This window comes from Dicentrarchus labrax, unplaced genomic scaffold (assembly GCF_905237075.1).
Source record: "Dicentrarchus labrax unplaced genomic scaffold, dlabrax2021, whole genome shotgun sequence".
Classification (NCBI taxonomy): domain Eukaryota; kingdom Metazoa; phylum Chordata; class Actinopteri; family Moronidae; genus Dicentrarchus; species Dicentrarchus labrax.
The window spans coordinates 18,819,821-18,835,529 of NW_026136708.1; the positions used below are offsets into that span (position 1 = coordinate 18,819,821).

Below are 15,709 nucleotides of genomic sequence, written 5' to 3' on the forward strand. Positions count from 1 at the left end.
CTACATTGAATATGACATTTTAAATAACAATTCATTTTCACTACTTTGTGACATTTTATTGACATAATAATTGAATAGGATCGAACAGGTACACTGGATAATAATTATACAGTGAAAACAGTCTTTATTGTTTATTGTTGCACCCATAAACACCACGTAGATTCCGTGGTAGTCAGTAATCGATGTATCTAATAGCAAATGTGTAGAATTAATCAGGAACGATAAACGAGCGCAGAGGGACACGAGGTAAACTAATTTAATTTATATAATATAATCAATAAAATAATATGAAATCATTGCACAAGAGATCTATCGATTAATCGTGCAGTGATATGATTGTTTACGTACAGTGAATAATCCCAATAGTCCTTCCCTGAAATCGATTGGACAGCAGTACACGATGACGGCGCGAGGTAATAGCCAATACTGCGAGCGCGCACGTTATCCGCGAGCCTCCCACGAGCGCAGCGGCAGCTTCCTCGCGCCCCAACAATAGAGTGGTACGTACCATTATCACAGATTCTAACGGGGACATTTTCTGGCGAATAAACGCGATTTCAAGCTCGTTACTTCGGGAAATAACGTCTTCGTCTCACGGGGGTAAAACCGACGGATATTTTTTTTTGTTGCGAAACCTGTTGTCAGCTTCACCGGACCGGGTTTAACGCCAATTCCTGCGATAACTACCCTGAGGTTCCCTTCGGAAAAAAAGGTGCCTGGATTCTTCTCCGCCGCCGCCTCTTCCAGCAGGAGTACATTTGATAACAAGAGAGAGACAGTACAATCATGGATCCGACCCGGGGATTTAAATTCTTGGACACCGTGGCATGCCCCGCTGCTCAGTGAGGATGGAAAGAAAATAAGAGGAATTTTAACAAACGTATCAGGTAATATTTTGAACGCTGTCTACTGAAGTCACATTTTTCAACTTTAAAATGAGACTTTAGTAACGTTGCATTAACCTTATTTTTCATCTCACCACAGCAGCAACTAAACTGCCTCAAAACCGAGTCACCATGTTGTAACATTAGTCATAAAACTGGTGCTGCTTCACTAACGGTCTTGGTAATTTAACACTCCCTGACCATCACTGACTAACCAACATTAACCCTAGTACGCAGGTGACAAAATGTGGCAAATGTTGACATCGTTAGGACTCTAAAGTGGTCGAAATACTTAAAAGTACCAAGAGTACCGCACAATAAATTGCTAAGCTCCACATCTGCATGAGCTCCCGCAGCAGCAGCAGCAGCAGCAGCAGCAGCGTCTTGACATATTCAGTCCTAGGAATATCATGTTGGTGAGAAACCGGAGAGCAAATATTTGCAGTGCCCCGCAGAAACCATCAAAACGTTACACAAACATGCCACATCTCATCTCGTCGTTCACTTTTGTTCTGTTCGTCGTTGGGGTCGCAGAGCTCCCGGGGAGTTGCCACTGTAGGATTTAGGCGAACCGCTGGCATAAGCACGACGTGATTTTAATTTTCCCACTAAGAATGCATTGACTTGACTCAGAGAGAGAGAGAGAGAGAGAGAGAGAGAGAGAGAGAGAGAGATAGGGGCTGGGGTCTATTCCAGCCAGCCTGGGTTTTGCAGTCATGGGGGATGGTAGCCCTTCAGCCCAGTGAAAATCATGCTTTGTGAAATTTGAAACCTTCTTTGTACTACTTCAAGTGCAGTAAGAAAAGTGGGCATGAGGAACCCAGTTCTTGACTGTTGTGATCAGCTTTTTTTTTTTTTGTTAATTTTTTTTTAAATCCTGTGACAGCTTGAAGATATTCGTTGCTTTGCAATGATGCCAGCTCCTGTGCTGTATGGTACAGCGGGCTTACATTAAACTCTCCGTATTTCTTGCAGCATGTCCATAAAAACCCCCAACCAAGGATAGAGTCAAAGGATGCTGCGGGAAACAGTTTCGTCTACAGTGAAGCATGCATCTTATTTCATGGTTAGCCCCCCTCTCAGATTAGAGTAGTAAAATAAGATCAGCCTGTAGTGGAAAGATCTACGGTTGGTGATGAATGAAACATCAGCTGCAGAGCCATTGATAAAAGCGTATGTGCGCTGCTCTGCCTGCAGCTTTTGACAGTGGATTGGTGGGGCCAGTTTTGTGCCTCCCCTGTACTAAAACTTACATTCAAACGTAAAGATAATACAAACAAGAGACACAAACCGGGGGCTAAGTGGGGTGTAGATGTAGTAGTGACTGCATATGAGGTGTATGAGCTGGAGGATTTAACTTATGTTTACTTTGTAATGAGGTTAAATAATTGCTTTCCTCAGGTCAGTTCAGATCAGATCTTTATTGTCTCACAAGAGGAAATTCTTTTAAGTGTAGACACCATGTCAGTAGCAACCGAATGAAAGGGCTCATTCTTAAGACTAAAAATAGCCACCCAGCTCTATACACTGATACCCTGATACAATGAAATGCATGGAGAAGATATTCCTTGTTTGATTAGATTGTCACATTAGAAAAAAAACATTAAAAACTTTTAGATACATGGACTCTATGCTAAATAGGTATTATGTAGTGTTCAGATAAGCCCAGAAGCATTTATGTAGAAAATGTATAGGTTACAGTATGTGAAAGCAACTTTGACACCTTCAACAAAATATTCTGTGGGGCCTTGCAGCTGTTATATTTATCAGTCTGCAACAGTAGCATCCAAACTATCACATGACTGAGTACAGGCTATAGGCGGAGTTTCACACCAGCTCAGAGGGAGTATATATGTACATAAAACATATACCATATTGGCTGAATTTAAAGGTATTTATCCCTAAAATGACATTTACAGAGCCAGTGAAGAAATTCACCCTTACTCAGCTCTGGGTGGATGTATGCGGAAATATGCCTGCTGTAGTCCCAAATCAGCACGATTGTTTTGTTTCAGGCAAGTTGTTTCTTAAGTAGGCTACCTTCTGGGCTTTTTTTCATGCTACGTGGTATTGTCGAGCTTGCAGGAAAATATTAAACACAGGTGAAAAAGTAGGAAAGTTGAAGGGTCTATCCATATAACCCGCTCTTTGATATGCGAGTCTATAATAGTGCTCAGTTTACCCGACAAATTGCCTTACCTACAGGTGTATCTCCAGAATAGAACAGAACATATTGCCATAGTTTTATCTGATGTCTGTGAACTCTTTGCTGCGAGGGATGACATTCCTGCACAGTTTGCAGTTCTCATGTTTTTCTCTGTGTTTCAGAGGTCCTTGTGATACAAGAGCTTTGGCATGCCTCCTGCGGAGGCTTTTGGACCTCTCTTATTTGTTGACATTGCTCTGATCCTCTGCCAGTCTCTGACTTTTTCATGCTAGCAAGAAGAATATCTCTCTTTCTGGATCTCTCTTTTGTCTTTCTCCACAGAAGTGGAGAGGGGTGATAGTAGGACACACAGAATGAACATAGGGCATAATGAAAGCGCGTATAGAGAGAGGAAGGAAAAGAGATGAAAGTAAAATGAGTGATGGCTGCCTGGCATGAGGAGGAGGTGGGGAATAAGGTGGGCCAGGGATTCTGGGAAAGGCAGAGAGAGAAAGAAAATGTATGTGTGTGTGTGTAATGTGCAACGCCCCTTTACGTGCCACAGACAGACCTCCTATCTCCGAGCTGTTAGGATGCTCCAGAGGCTCCGGCACACTGCAGCTATTGTTCTTCATCTTGGCCTGGCCCACAGCTCTATAATACTGCTTCTGTCCCTGGTCTGAACCGGCCTGACGGGGACACCAGGGCTCATTTAGCTTGTCTCACTGGTGCTCCTTGTGTCTTACTGCCACTGCCTCCACCACCTCCTTCCCAGCTTTGTCCATATAACTGTCCATCCTTGGTTGTGAGTTTTTGCTCTCTCAGACAGAGTTTACAGTGACTGTCTCTATGTATTTCTTTCCCCTTTTCTTTTTTAACCCACTTTTTCAAATTGAGATACTGTCCTCAGTTTCTTTTTTGCATGTTCCATTATTCCTCAACTTATACAACTCCAGGGATAAAAGTTGTCTGCCTAACCTTATTACAGCACTTATTCTGCAGCAAAGGTATAACAATATTTTTTCAAAACAAAAATATATGAAAGTTAAGTATATTGGGTAAAACCAAATCTAAGACTTTAGAAATTCCACTACTTTTTGAAGACGATTCATTTTTTCTGTGATCATCACAGAGCACCATTGCTCAAGATCGTTGCCTTGAAATCAGTATTTGTTGTACAGTATCATACAGAAGTGTGAAGTGTTGCATTATCTCTTTTACCTTTTCACTTCCCCTCACTCTCCTTGTAGTGCCCAGTCACCTTTTATCCACCTAATCTTTTTCCTCGTCTCACTTATAGTTGCCGTTCGGGCTCTTTCATCCTCTCTGTTTCATCCTCTCACTGTCACCCAGGGGAAGAAAGGGCGTTGACAGGGTTTCTAAGTGAGTTGACAGGATATCTCTGAAATAGCCCTGTCTGATCGTGTCTCTGCCACTGCCAACAGGGCAAAAAACACAAAAGCCCCAACTGGGCTTAGAGTCGCCCCTACCCAACTGTAAGAGCCTCATCTCCATATCTGCCCTCTTCTGTCATTTCTCTCTGTCTCAAGTTGAAAATACCCGTCGCAGCTATTTTCAGTCTTCTACCTCTTGTCACTTACTTAGTATTTTGCCTCCATATCAATACAGCCGGTCCTTGCTCACTGTGATGCAACACCTCTGCTGTCAACTAGTTGGACCACAGCTGCTGTGCTTGAACACATGCAAGAGTTCTGTCACTCACCATGTCAATTTAGGTTCTGACGAGTTTCATAAAGGATTTGTCTTGCTTTTATAATGTTCATCCGAGCTGTATTTTTATGTGCCATTTGTAGCTTGGCAAATAGGAAGGGTATGCTAAATGCTTTCCAGCTTTAAAAATAAATGTATTTGCTTAGGCTGAGAACTTCAGTGTCTTTACAGTCTAAATGGGGTTTAGAGCTGATAACACACTGCCAAAAGAGAAAAAAGAAGCAATATTGGCTTAAAATACACACTACTCTCTCCTCATGTGTTATGGCTGTTTGCTGCAAACTGAATAAAAAGAAAACCCTCATGACTCTTCAGTCAGTAATAGGCAGGTATTTGGGAAATAGAGCACCATGGTGTCCTGTGACTGACCTAGCTTATTCTCTCTGCTGAAAGCCAAAATGAGCTACACAATGGGATAAACTATGGACTGCTGAGACCACTCCCCTGGTGTCATGTTTATGTTTGGATGGTAAACGTAGTCTGATACCTTTCTCAGCACAATGTAGCCTTAGTCTGCTCCAGGATTAAACTGGATACAGGGTTCTCCACAGTAGCTCTTGGCCCATGCACTGACAGTGTGTGTGTGTGTGTGTGTGTGTGTGTGTGTGTGTGTGTGTGTGTGTGTGTGTGTGTGTGTGTGTCACTGTGTATTTGTGTAAACACAATGTTCACGTTGGGTTCTTCCTCTGAGTGTTTATATCAGCAGAGCAATAACATTGCAATGTACCTGCCCTTTCAGGTCACCGTGTTGTTCTGTCTGTGCATAATCTAGCTCTAAATGCTACCAATTGACTTCAGAATGATCTCTACAGCTGCACTCAGAGCATGCATATATTTGACTGGATTTGATTATGCAAAGTTTAGCGAAACTCCACCATGTCGGGCACCACAACATACAGTTGCTCCTTTTTCCTGTCACTCCCTCTCTTGGAACATCTATGCGTTCTTTTCCTCTGCCTTGATTTCGGTCTTCCTCTGTTCAGTCCTCTCTTTCACTGATGGGTTCTTATTGAGCTGGAACGGCCGATGCCCCGGTCGTCGTGGTGATGTGTGATGATTGATGGAGGCTAGAGAAATGGGAGGCGAGGCACGTTTATCCCATCCACAGCTTGCATCCCTCGTGTCAGGACTCAGACGTCCGTATTCAATTACAGACACGCTGCATTTTCATTAGGGTTTTCATAAGAACTCATTTTTCTTCTCAGTTCCTCTCCTTGCAGTAGGTGGGAGTACAAGGAATAGTAGGGAAGAGCTAGAGAGGCAAAGACAGTGAAGGATTAGAGACGAGAATGGAGTAGAAAATTAAAGATGGGCCTTAATGTGTTTCATAATATTTTTTTTATAATAATCTAACCCAAGACTGTTGTTCAACACCCTCATTCCTTACTCCTCCTTTGTCTTCTTTGTCGTCTTTCTCATTCACTGTAATGTAATGTAAATATAAAAAAATTCAATTTTCAAAGAGGAAAATGGCAAGGGTGCGGCTTACAAAGGGATGCTGAAGGAAACAGAAGCAAGTGAAAAGAGAAGGAGAGCAAGAGGGGAAGTAGCCTCTTAGCGTCCTAGTGTGTTTGTCCACAGTTTCACAGCAGGGGTGCCTGTGCACACAGACAACTGCTGCCTTTTAGGAGCCAATATTTGGCCGTTCATTTGCAGCTCACAGCAAGGATCCAGCTCCGCTTTGGATTTGCATGAGGCCCGAGCACAAGGCTCGTCTGATTTGTGCTGGATAAAAGCCCAGCAGCGGCCGTGAGTGTACGCTTCTCTTCCATTTCAGATGGGAAGATCGGAAGTGGAGGGAAGCTGGCCTTCCTTTTCTCTTTGATGGTTAGCAGGAAATGCCAGATTCACTTAAATCCTCAGCAAGAAAACCTACTCTCAAACAATCTTACTTAGCAATAACTTTGTTGGTGTTATTGACGCTTATGATACAGCAGTGCTGGCGGTTCATCAGGACAAATCCTTGCTACAGAGCAGAAGTCAGATAGAGGTTATGAAATTCTTAGTAGTGAACAATGCATCTGCTAAAGATAGACCGTCAGCAGAGGGAGGTTGTGGTTCAGTGGACTATATACTCCAGTCTTCCTCCTCCATTCAATGTTTTGCCAGAAGAACTGCAAAGATATGGGGGTGGTAATTGTTTATGCTTATCTACTCTCAGGCCTGTCCAAACTAGGCTACAATTTCAAACTATATGATATAGTGATATGATGATGAAATCAAAGGCAATTTCTCACATCAAGCTATAAGAGATAGTCTGAGGCACAGCAGTCCCTTACATAACTGCCTTTCATTTATAGACACATGCCCACAGCTTGAGTGTGTGTCAAAGCTGCTATTATGTAAGAACCGGAAAACACTTGGTGTCGAAATCTTAAAATTTGCACTCATGTACGTTGAAACTGAGAGTCTATAGCCTATAGGTAACAGAAAACCATCATCTTTCTTAACTGTGACACATTGTCTCTTTGTCCTTGATCTGGGCAGTGGTGCACCCTGTGTGCGTGCTCGTGTGTATGCATGAGATCACGTTTGTATCCCTTCGCATCTTTTTCCACGTTAGTGCTGTTGACTGTCTAGCCAGTCACTGAGATTTAACTGGCAGCCCTCATCCTCTTGACATACCCAGTATTGTTTTTATGAAACACAACTGTCCCAGCACAGAGTTAGCGTGAGCTGCAGAACGCCTAAATTCACTAAGGACTAACACCACTCAGAACTCAGTGCTGTGGCAGACAGCATGTAATGCTGACAATGATTTGAGTAGGTACTTGTAGCTGAAACCTGTAATATTTGTTTGTGTCATTACTGAATCCATTTGTATGGTAGATTGTGGTGAAGCACTAAAATTTGACACTCTACTACTGAGATATGTTGATTGGGATTGTCTGGTTGCATCTGGCTAGATGACAGTGTTATTGATGTCTAACTATATCACTTCAGTACATTATGTAATTGCATTCACATTGACTTGGTCTTTCCATTTTCATTTTACACCAGCAGATCATGAAACCATTATGCCACCAGAAGCTCTGACATATTTGCTTTGAACTATAGACTCTATAATTAAAAATGGATGTAGTCTCTGTGACGTCGCCCATAGGTTTCTGAAGTGCCATTGTGGGGTCGACCCTGGGCTCCTGGCTAAGCTAAAAATGAGCAAAGAGCTGGAGTGTGGGTGCAGCTGAGGCGGACTGAATGGAGCCAGCCACCTGTTGATGGCACCCGCCTGTCACTCAAAGCAGTCATTCCCTTAATTATGCATAACTTTAAGCCTTAATATAATTTAAACAGGTGAGCTTTATTAAAACTCACCCCTCATTGTCATGACCAGGGAATTGAGAGACCGAAACTGTTTTTTGTACCAGGCTGTTGTGTGTGTTGGACATTTTTAAATGGGGATTATGGAGACTGACTCACTACTGTAGTCAGTCTCAAGTGGCTGTTCGAGGAACTGCAGTTTTGGTTACTTCTGTGTTGGCTTCATTTGCCAGCCACGGAGGTTGCCGTGTGTTTTAAGCATATATAAATTTCAATTTAAGGCTGAATTGTGAATCTACTAGGTGTTGTTATACTTGCATGCAGTGGCTCTGTAGGTGTGTAGCTAGTAGTGTAGACCTTGTCTACTATGAACTATGTATGCTCTGCTTTTCTTTTCTATGTAGCTCCTGTCCTTGATCCTTTGATTGACAGTGCTCAATCAACCACACTAACTTTTACGTGTTATCTGCTCAGGCCTTCCATCAGTGCATGAGGAGAGAGGTGCACTTCACTCTCTACATGCAGGGTGCACCTCAGATGACACGATGACAGGTGTGCAGACTGGTGCACCTGTTTGATAAATAACACAGACATCTCTCAGGGCAGAATCTGAAATAGAAATCTGAAACAAGGAGGAAAAAGTCTCAGTAAATCTGTCCCTGACTGCCTATGTGCTACAGATGTGCTTTGTCCACCCTGAAGGGTAGTAAATAAAAAGAGACTTTATATTGTGTGATACAGCTTTTATAGCAGCCAGAATTCATACACCAAACATTTGAAAGTTTCCTGCCTTCTTATTGATCTATTGATATGACAGGTATATATTTAAATTCAATAACACCATCTAGAAAACCGCCTTTGCTGGTGACTAATTATTATTTCGAGGCAGTCCCAGAAGTGTGTGTGTGTACAAAACACACAAACATCTATACACACATACCACGGTGAGCTGTGAAAGAAGTGCAGCATGAATCCTGTGAACAGCAGCAGATGGACTGCAGTATTAACGAGGCTGTCGTTTGGCAGGTGATGTTATTCGAGGCTTGTTTGGATCCCTCGGCAAACTAAGATGCCGCCGGGGGCTGACGGGGCTGGGGTGTCTCTGATCTTTAAATTATGTGAACGATTTCGATTAACCCCAACACTCTCCCTTTGTGAACTGCAGACTATGACTTAAGATATATGAAGCACGATGTCATTAAGGGTAACACACTAAACTACCCTATCATGCAAATGTGTGTGTATGTGTGTCTTTATCAGACCTAGCTGGCTAAATGCCAAGATGAGCATTTGGAGTTAAATGAGCTTGGCGTGAGCTGCCTGGAGGAAAACCGTCCTCCTCCAGATGAACAGCAAATTAGCGGCTCACATGGGTCCATCCTGCGGTGTAGGATAAGGTCAAAGGTCATTTCACCATTGTGTGTGTGGTCATATAAATGTTACTGGCGACTTGAGGCAAGAGCGTGGCTTGCGTAGCTAAGCCTCAAGAGGACAGATAGGTGCTGACAGACAGGCCTGGCCCCACTGCTGAGACTGCTGCTGCAGAGCCTCTTCTTTTTCCATCTGTCTCGCTGTCCATTACTCTTTTACTAGCTCCCTGTGTGTTTATTCTCTCTGTCTCTGTTTTCCTCTGTATCGCTCCGTTATTATGTGTCTATATACCATATTCTCCTTCTTCCTTTGTCCTACTTTACATAAGCCAGAGCTGCATAGTCAGTGCTGACTGCTCCCAATGAGGCTAATGACGACTGCCAGTTCTGCGGTCAACATTATGTCTTAGATAGTAGTGGGGCTAGACAAGATTTTTTAATGCAGATCTACGCTGAGTTCAAACAAAGGTAACATTACTGTGGAATAAAGGAAGCAGAAGGAATGGGGTAGTTGTTCGCCAGGGCAGATGTTGCCTAGAGCTTTAAATTAAATTTTCCAAATGCAGATCATGAAAAGTCAGAAAATCTTTGCAGTTTCATTACTTTGCCTCTTCATTTAATCCAGGTTGTCTAATAGCCACATTGTTGGATAGACTGAAGATTTGTTGACATATTTCAATAAATTACCATCAGTGCTCTTATTGTAGAAGAGTAACTGACCTTATCACTGCCATCAACATTTACACACTTACTTTTTGGGCTTCAGATGTATCATAATGCTGCTTTGTTTATCAAGTTTTGCCTCAATGTTCAAGCAAGGTTGATGCTCTTGCGGGAGTCTAGGTCTAAGGTCTAGTGACATGTAGGAGGATTTAGTGCTAGTCTCCAACATGCTTGGAAGGCTGAGCTGTATTTAAATGGTTGCAATCTGCAACCTCATCGCTAGATGCCACTAAGTCCTACACGCTGGTTCTTTAAGTCATATACCACATAACTGCATCGTCCCCAGTTCAACTCCACAAGTGTTTAGTGAAGAGGCGTTTTGCACGTTTTTTTTTGTCCTTGATTGGTGTCAAAAATTACTCTTAAAGAAGTTTTAGTGAAGAGTAGTTAGAGATTTGAGTTCTGAATCATGAATAGTGTAACAACTCAGTTAATTAGAGGCAAAGTATCTGAATCGGACACGTATCTGGAGCTACTTCAGTAGCTTGTGTGGTGAAGGGCTCTCCTGTGCGGGGAACAGGAAGAGGTGGACTGTGAGCAAGCCGAGTAGGTGTTTATCTAATTGCAGCAAGACCGAGAAAGCTCTTGGATGGCGAGCGATGCAACAGTGACTGTGACTGACAAGGGCATGATGAGTCAGATATCCTCATACACACACACACACACAGGGGCGCAGTGATGAGGGGGACGACAGGCAAGCCAAAGTCTGACTGACCAGGATAGATAAAAAGGAATCGTGTGGGAGCAGTGATAACAACTACTGCGGATTCTGGCTCTCTCCTATGCTCACACTCATGCACACACCAGCATCACTTAATACTTAAGAGAAGGCTCTGGGCTTGAAATATGCCCACTGATAAGAGAGGGAAAAAAAGAGGCAAACAAGGGGAGAGAATAGGGCGAGCGAGAGGCTTTGTACCTGCAGGAAGAATTGGATTTGCTTCCCTTTCAGGATGTGTCAATTGGAGACCTGCAGAGAGCCTTACAATGGCTGGTGACAAGAGGGAGAAAAGGGAGTGAGAGGGGCTTTTTTTCTCCATCTTCTGTCCCATTTTCACCCATATCACCTTCACCAGAGATAAGACACTGCATTGGGCTGGATCTAATGATCAGACCTTTGTAGACTGATGTGGATGGAGGAACGTGTCTCCTGTCTTGATTTTGATCCTCTCGATTCGCATATACAGTACTCTCAATCTAAATATAGCGTATAGAATCAGATAGATGCAGACAACCTCAGTCCCAAAAATCTCATTCCAGTCCTTAGAAAAACTGCCTGGCAGGCACTGTGACTTTCAGTGTCTTTATCATTGTTCAATATAATGGCAGAGTAAGTGGATAGCGGAGGCCTTAATTGAGTCAATCTTCTATAGTGCTGTTAATACAAGACTGTTAGACCACATTTTGTCTTCTTTAGCCCTCTTCACACCGAAGAGATTCATTCTTTCCTCCCACCCTGGCTCTTCTTCCATTTGTATGCAGAAAATGTTCACCCACCATTTTGCCTGGTCGTGGCATTTTTAAGCATAGCTGTCAGGAATATGTGTGGGTGGAGAGTGGAGGGTTTGTGTGTGTGTGTGGGGGGGGGGGGGATGAGACACAGGTCACATGATGCCTGCAGCTGACCTTTTGACCCCTTATGAGCATGATGTTTCTATAGATGGAAAGAAGGCCCTAAGGACAGTGACCAACCGCTGCCTACTTGCCTGCCACTGTGGCACCACCTATCGCTCTCAGCATGTGTGCCAAAGTGTGTGTGTGTGTGTGTGTGTGATATGTGTAGAGTTGGTTCCAAAATGTCTAAAATATCCAGTATTTGGCAAAAAAGACAGCAATGTTTGTAGTTTGAAAGGTTTTACCCAAAATCTTAATAGAAATGCTATCCATGGAATTAATCATTTTAGGACATCTTTCATTAAATGATAGTGATATAGTTGTTATTTCCTTTTTAAATGGTTATGCTGTATATCAGCAGATATTGACATATCACATAGATATTCTTGTATTGGTGTATATGGCAGCCAATACAATAAATTGTACAGAAATGCCAATTATGTATTTGAATTGATTTAGAAAATGTCGAAGAAGTTTTTTAAATGTATTTTTCAACAGTAAAAAGTATATTATATGTCACAATACTACCAAACTTAAAGGATCCTTTGAAAAACGTTTATGTTCATGTTGAAAAAAATATTAAAAAAGAAATATCGACCAATTTAACATTATTTTTATATTTATCATGAGCATAATTGGCATAAAAATCTGTGATGGGCTACAATGGGCAGTATATTCAAATACAACTTATACCGTGCTTGCTCTCATTAGAAAAAGTTATCTCTAGCTGAGTGTAGCTGAATCATTTAAGACTTGATCAAACGGGAACTTGGTGTCGTCCCAGTGGTCAGTCCCGCGGTTCTGTACCCACTGGCACTGCCTCAGGCCTCCTCACAGCAAGGGCATCTTTACTAACCATCACCACCCTGGTCTTCCAGCACTTTATTCCCAGAACCATCTCTCATGCACTGACACAGACTGTGTCATTGCACACAAACTCAAGAGACAGCCTTTGAGAGGTTTGCACAGCTGCCCTGGGCACTGTCTGATCGGTCCAATTTATCCCACAAAATTCTCCCAGCTTTCCCTCTTGTCTCTCGTCCTCACTTGTCTACCTTTCAGCCACTGCCAAATTCCACTCTGCTCACTGAATGGTTGTGAATGGGTTGTTTAATCTGCTGTTGGGGTGTAATTGCCCCTGCTCTATTGGCATTGTTTTTGTGGAACGTGGTGGCTTTCATGGTGCAGCCATCATGCCTAGATTTTGACATAAGCATAGATTTTGGTTTTGATAGTTTCAGCATGTAAAAATGTGGAAAGTTTCAAAATAATTTTCCTTGTAGGAAAAAATCCCTACTCTTGCAATGTGTTGTAGCAAAAAAGTGATGTTGTGTTGTTTTTAAATCGTTCCGTTGGTAAGTTTCATGGTTGACAAATAAATTAAGCATTTTAACATTTCCACAGACTGGATCCTGAAATTTGACATTTATCATCTCTTAAGGCAATGATTGTTTTAATGTTAAAGAAATTAAATATAAGTCCTAATGTATTAAGTTTGGAATTAATAACACATGACAATGTACAGTGGAAAGAAAAGGTAATAAGTACCAGTCTGTTACTATTAAAAGTGTCCAGGATATGGTCATCACCTTTTAAAGTGAAAGATTTAACAGTTTTGTGTTTTTTTTGCCTGTGTTTACACATTTTCTCTTTTGTCTAAGACGCAGTGGTGCATGAGAGACTGAAATACACTTTGCCTCGGAGCTATATCACCAGACTTTAAAACCACTCTGCTTTTATTCTCTGACCATGACGTATTTTTAGATGTAGATCAAAGGAAACTGATAGAAGAACAATTCATCCAGTGTGCTGAATTTGCGCCTTCTCACCAGAACTCTGTAGATTGATAAAAGGGTGATGAAATGATGAAAATAAAAAAGGTGAGTGCTTGAAGGGCACTTCAAATGTGGAAAAGCAGGGTGCCATATCCTGTGATTCATGTGTCTTTACAGTCAAAGTGTAATTGCTTTTGACATGCCCCCCTCTGGGATATTTACAGCAGTCTGACGGATGTGAAACAGTACATCTTATTACCTTGTACAGTATTGAATCACAATACCCACTGTGTTGCAATATATTGAAAAATTGCAGTATCAATGAAGAATTAGCTCCCTCTCACCCACAGAAAGCCTCTCTCATTCGTTATCCAGCCTCTCCTGCCTATCCGCGCTGAAACACAGAGCCCCTGGTGTGGACTCCGGCATTGATTTCAGTGAGAGAAGATGGTCTCTCTCTCTCTCTCCCATTTCCCCTGATTCCACCCACGCTGCTTTTTTGTCTTTTTTTAACGTGCCTCAAGCTGTCGCTCTCTCTCTTTCCCTTTGTCTCTTTCTCTCTCTGGTGTACTTTTTCCCACAAAGCTCTGGACAACTTCCATCTCTGCACAGGAGCTTGCAAACTTTTTTTTTAACATGCATCAGAACCATGAGGTCTATATTCTTGAGACTTATAACGCTTCATTTTCATTCAGAGAGATACACACACACACACACACACACACACACACACACACACACACACACACACACACACACACACACAACACACAGTCACCTGTGGTATTATGAAGCTGGAGAGACTGGGCCCAGCTTGTGTGACAAAGCACAATTGTGTGTTCTTGTCCAATTTCTTTTGACTACCAGATGAGGGGACGCAATGAATAGAATGGTGCAAGTTTCATTTGGTGGGAATGTCCACTTTGTTTAAGTGTGTTACCCTCCTAGCAAGCTTGTTGGCTGCTTTGAATAGCACTCTGCCTTGGGCTTGTGAGTATGCATTATGTGCTTGTTTTTTGGGGGGGAATTTTCTTTTCTGGTAGTGTTTTCTGTTGTTCGAGCTGACAGGGGTTGCTGCAGTGGTTAATTTGTGTGCATCTCCTTCACATCTAGCATGGGAGTTCGTATAATGAAATTTCCCTCACAGGCCAAACAAGCGCAGCTGCACAGTGCGCACATGCAGACATTTATTATTGAGCAGCAGGCTTTCATTATTCATACCAGTGGGTTTCCGTGCAGTCAGCAAATAAACTTCTTTGAGTCTGTTTGTTCATCAGACACTCTACTCATTGATGTTGGCACACAGACGTCTATGAATATTTAGTTGTGCACGTCTACAGTGGGATAAAGCATGTTTGCTAAATGAATGTCTCAAGCAATCTAAGCTCGTGGTAACAAAACACAATGTGGGCTGTGTCCAACTACTCACTCTGTATAAGGTTCATCATTGATCATGCTCTGAATGTAAAGTATAGTGGACAGACAGCCACTGTTGAGTCACAGTGATTTCTTTATATACACACAGAACATATTTGGTGAATGGAAAGCTTTGATTCTTTGCCATCTTCTTCAAAGAGCGGCAGGAAGGAAAACAGACAACAAGAATTTCTATCTTATTTCTCTTTTGCCACATTCTTAATTTTGAATGAAATATAGATAATAGAGAGAGAGAAAATAAACCAGCCAGGGACTGTGATTTAGCATTTTCAGCTGTCTTCAGCTGATACTTGTTTTCTTGTTGTCTGAGGCAACTCCTGAAACTTGTTTACAGCCAGCCAGCCAATGGACCCGTGCCATCTGAGTACCTGAGTACCATCCGAGTGCCAGCATGCCAGGTTGCTCACTTTGATCAGTGCTGGCTGTGTCAAGAGGAGAGGCAGGGCACAGCGCTAAATGACTGCATTGCTTCACACCCCTGCTTACTGTCTATCATGTACATGAAAAATGGCCATGGACAGACTCAAGGGCTCAAACTACAGAGCTCAGGTGCCGAAAAAAACAAAATAGAAAGTCTTCCGTGTGAAAAAAGGTTAGCAGACTTCACAGAACACCTTTTTGTTTATGTGCAAGTTAGACACATTGTCAGAAAGAATATCATGAGAAATACAGTGCAGTCAAAAATTCAGAGTTATTGAGGCGAGGAAATAAGTTTATTATGTACCCGTATCCCTTGCCACAAGCACTCTGTAAAGTTTCCCACTACCA

The 15,709-nt window shown here is 42.3% G+C and overlaps 1 protein-coding gene across 4 annotated transcripts in view; it reads left to right on the forward strand.

Moving 5' to 3' along the window:
- The first annotated feature begins 442 nt into the window (after positions 1-442).
- The window catches only part of wasf1 (WASP family member 1), a 54,344-nt gene continuing 39,077 nt past the window's right edge, over positions 443-15,709 (forward strand). For 2 of the 4 annotated variants that reach the window (XM_051408441.1, XM_051408442.1), the window contains exon 1: positions 445-887. The gene's annotated coding sequence lies outside the window, so the exon portion shown is untranslated. Of the gene's footprint in view, positions 888-15,709 lie in introns of all 4 variants that reach the window. The other 2 variants (XM_051408444.1, XM_051408443.1) reach the window with 2 other exon arrangements.